General features: G+C 33.9%; 1 protein-coding gene across 6 annotated transcripts in view; it reads right to left on the minus strand.

Moving 5' to 3' along the window:
- The window catches only part of LOC115209732 (transmembrane protein 245), a 482,091-nt gene that overhangs the window by 74,078 nt on the left and 403,013 nt on the right, over positions 1-5,000 (minus strand). The gene's annotated exons all lie outside the window — the stretch shown is intronic.

Raw genomic sequence — 5,000 nt, forward strand, 5'->3', positions numbered from 1 at the left:
TGGTTTAATTTTTTAAAATTCTTAAGGCACTTTTTCAGGTAAAAGTAACACACAGCATTCTGTATTATACTATTATACTGGTGTTAGTCAAAAATTTTTGAGTCTCAAGCAGTTGTCTTATAAACAAACATGAAGTTGCCTCGATGTCTCTATGAAAGGATAGTCATCCAGCACAGTGGCAATTGATAACCAAACCTAGGGGAAGTATTTGTTAGCTGACAACATCCGTAGATGGGTTAATTTCTAAGAAATTAAACCCATTATATTTCAACTGGACTATTTATTATTGCTGAGGAAGATGGCATGCCAATCATCGTAAAGTCAATTGATCGTAAGTCAGATAGGTCATAAGATGACGATGACTTGTATATATATATATATGTGTGTGTGTGTGTATACATATATATATATATATATATATATATATATATATATATATATATTATATATATATATTTACATGCATACACACACACACACACACAAATATACATAATATATGCATGCACACAATAAATACTTATGAACCATCATAGGGGTCACCTGTCCTGCTGATGTGAATATCTCTTTGAAAACCAAAAGAAAAGGATAACTATGGATATCTGCTTCAAAATCTCCATCTTCTATATCCAGATAATAACTTCACATTCATAACAAAAATAATTGGTGCACTTCGTTTTGTGAGTAAATATCTAATGTGAGTAAATGTGAGAAAATGACAATCTGGATAAGTGAGGGTTTTCACAAAAAGAAATCAACCAGCTAACTCAAACATTACAAATACAAATTGTAAGTGGAACAGTAAAAATATACAAGACTTTTCTCAAGTTTCAAATGTGACATTTTTTTTTGTTACCTACATTCCACTGAAAGAGCTTTGAATCCTTGTTAGAAACCAGCTCCTTCCTCAGAGGAGTAATTTAGATAATCAAAAACAGAAGAAAATTAATGAATGAACGAACATGCATACTTGAATATAAGCACATATACATATATACATACCTACCTATATACATACATATACGTGCATAGCCCAACTAAGGAGGCAACTCAGAATAGACTCAACGTTTGATATATTTATCTACTCTACCAACTGTACTGAGTTCTGTATCAAATAATGTGTGCATTTGGTAAAACATATTGTAATAAACTTACTTTAGTACTCTTAGATTATATATGTTACAATAATAAAAAAAATTAGATAAGCAAGCCTCTAACTTTCTTTCTCTTCCCCTAATATTCTTCATTAACTTATCCTTTCTCTTACTTCCTACTATTGTCCCTATTATGAATGTATCTAATGCTCACATTATGCATATTTTTCTCTTTTTACCCCATAATTTCTCCTACCTATCTCTCACTCTCTCTCTGTCTCTCTGTTGTTTCAATAACCTCAAGGAATGCTTTCATTTTCTAACTAATGTCCCCACTATAAATATGTCTCTTACAATCTCTATCTATTCTATCTTTCTTAATGTTTGTACAACACATGTTACAATAATGGAAAATACAGACAAGTAAACTTCTAATTTCTCTTCCCTCTTCCAAACATTTTCCATTCTCCTATTCTTTCTTTATTTTTTTTTACTACTGTTCCTGTTATGAACTTGTCTAATTAATCAATTTATGCACCATTTTCTCTTCTTTCACATCTGACACAGCTATATGGTTAAGAATTTCACATTGCAGCCAAAAGTTTTGCTCTTGGAAAGTGTCTCATGTCATTGGAAAGTGTTTCATGACATTGTCTCATGTCAACCAATGCCTTGTGAACAAAATTTGCAAGATGAAAATTATGTGGAGGCCCATCATGTGTGTGTGTGTGTGTATATACAAGGGGTGTTCATTAAAGATTTCCCTTGACCCACTTCTGGTTAGTGCAAGAAATAGAACTTGTACAAATATAATCATAAATGTCTCTACATGTCACATTGTAAATTGTAGTTTTCCACTAGTATTTGTTTGTCGTTTACAGCTGCTGAAGTGGACTAAGGTGCTATAATGGAGGCAACTGAATGCTGATTAGTGATCAGGTTCTTATACTTGAAAGATTGGACACCAAAAGAGACTTTTGATGGGATGAAAGAAGTGTATGGTAATGATGCACCCTCATACAACATATTCAAGCACTGGCATTGCTAGTTCAAATGTGGTTGGACATTGGCGGAGACTTCTCCTATTCCTGGACGACCACATTCTGCCATTGATGATGACACCATCCATAAAGTGGAAGCCACAATTTTGGAGGAACACCTCATAACTGCTCAGCAATTAGGCCAAGAAGTGAAGATAAGTCTAGGGTCTGTGGAAAAAATCATTCACGACCATTTGCACATGTGAAAGTTGCCTGCATGATGGATTCCTTGGATACTCACACCTTTTCAGAAGCTGCAGTGAGTAAATTGCTCCCAGGCACTTTTGGCAATGTGCCAAGAAAACGAGAAGGACTTTTCTGGCAGACTTATCACAGGATGAAACACTGGTCCATCACTATGATCCTGAGACTAAAGTCCAGTTGAAACAATGGAAGCACAATAACTCACCACTTTCAAAGAAGGCTTGCGTCCAACTCTCAGCAGGCAAGGTGTTGCTCACAGTATTTTGGGACCAGTGTAGAGTAGTGATGATGAATTTTCTGGCAAAGGGCACCACAATTAACGGGATATATACTTCTCTGTTGCAAAAACTGTGGGATATTGTCAAAGCTGAGGGGTGTGGCATGCTGTCCAAAGGAGTCCGTCTTCTCCAAGACAACACCCCAGTTCACAATGTGAATGTTGCCCAGATGAAAGCACACACCTGCAGCTAAGAAATTCTTCCTCACCCCCCTTACTCTCCTGACCTCGCACCATCTGACTTTTATCTCTTTCCAACCATGAAATCTTTTTTGAAGGGGAAGCACTTTTCAGATGATGAACTTATCTGTGAGGTAAAGTCTTTGCTTCAGACACAACCTACTGGCTTCTACAGATGAGGTCTTCACAGCTGCATAATGTAATGAGAGAAGTGTGTCACCATTGGTGGTGACTATGTAGAGAAGGACTAATAATTATATCAAGTTTTGTTTATCCCAGTCCTTGGGAAATGGATATTTATTACAAGAAACAGCCAGGTTTCTTTCTCTAATGTTTTACATAGTTGAAACTACACAAGTGAATGTGTGAAAAACAAAATGAAAATTTTGAAAGAAGTATCTATAAAACTCATTTAAAAACATCAAATAGCTATGGGGTCCACCAGAATAAAATATTAATCAAAAGGGTTCATAGATAAAAAGATGGTTGAGAACCACTGGTCTAGACAGTCATTAGAGTGAAATTTATTTCTGCATATACACTATAATCAACGAACAGAATGGTTTTTATTAGCACTCTCCGCTTCTCTGCAAACTACCTTGATAAAAATGACAGTGACATCAGTATTATAGCCAGTGATGTTTAATGGACATGTTGGGCAATACCATACAGGTAAAAAGGCATGAAAGGTTGAAAAAACAAAATTAATCACATGTAGAATTTGAACCTGGAACACAAAGAGGCATCGCTAGGAGCTTACAAAGTAGGCATAGCTAGGAGCTTACAAAGTAGCTCATTCAATGTTATGATGAGTCTGTCATCCACTGTCTTTTGAGTGACAATGATGATGATATATAGAGAGAAAAATCAGTTTTAATGATATAGAAACCTTATAAGTCATGTGAAGACATTGCTTTTCTATCAATTACTACTGCTCTAATTTATCTGTGAGGAAATTGGCATGACACTTAGTTATGGTTTGATTTATAGCAGCAATTGGGATTAATATTTGTTGATTCCAACCAAACAGAATAAAATAAATAAATAAACAATAAAAATAAACAAATAAATAAATAATTGTTGTGTGATAAATGAAGTCACTTACAAAGTATGACACCACATTATTAAAGAAACATTAAGAAAAGAAGGAGAAAGCAACTCTTGTAAACTTTGTAGTCGATTCCTTAATTTGAAACAGTTGTATTTACATTAACATACAGACAAGAGGAAACCAAAGATGTGTGATCAATTTTGTGTAAATGATAATGATTAGTTTGATCAAAGTTGTATTTTGACTGCTCCTCTGAATCTTTTGCTGACAGGAGAATTTTGTGAAGTGATAGAAAAATATGCTCATAGTAATTTAGTCAAACAATATTTATGTTACTATCTTTATGAATCAGATTGCACTGCTTATTTTGCACAGAACTTTCCACACTGACAACTTGATTTGCAATGGTTGTCTTCATTCTAACAATTTTAGTCGTTTAGATAAAAGGCAGAAAAATGTTAATAAATTATGAAATCTATGGAAAACTGACAAGTAATTATTTGTTATAATTACAGTCCATATAAGATGAGTGCAATCTTAAACATGCATTGATGTGATGGCCCAGTTTACATGATTATGGTACTGCACTGGTCAGAATTAGAATTACATGAAAGTCTTGTCTAAACTGTTAAATGCATTTTAAAACTGACAGCTTGTAACATTACATAAAGTCCATAGGAACATGCACAGAAATGTGTTGAGCACATGTACACAGATACATATGTATACATGTTTATAAAGATACAATGACTTCAAAGATGTTTTGTATCATTTTTTTTTCATTTTATCTAGTTTCAGCTCACAAGCTGTGGCCATGCTGGGGCACTGCCATTTGACTTTGTTATTAAATATTTCAGTATATCAAAGAATATTTCCATGTTAAAAGCATAAAATTCTAAAATTCTTTTGGAATAAAATTCTCATGATAAGTTCTAACCCAACAGAGTATGGGTATTAAGAAATGTAGAATACTGAGGCATATATCTAAAACAAAGTCCTGCTGTTGAAAAAAAATCTTGGGGTGTATTTGCTGCTTTGAGTTTCATTCCACAGCAAAAGTCTATATAGCTTAAGCATGTAACTATACTCCAGTATCCTGAATTAAAAAAATTTTCATACCATGTCAATGGATTAATCATTTCTTAATGACAAAA

This window comes from Octopus sinensis, linkage group LG3, assembly GCF_006345805.1.
Source record: "Octopus sinensis linkage group LG3, ASM634580v1, whole genome shotgun sequence".
Classification (NCBI taxonomy): Eukaryota; Metazoa; Mollusca; class Cephalopoda; order Octopoda; family Octopodidae; genus Octopus; species Octopus sinensis.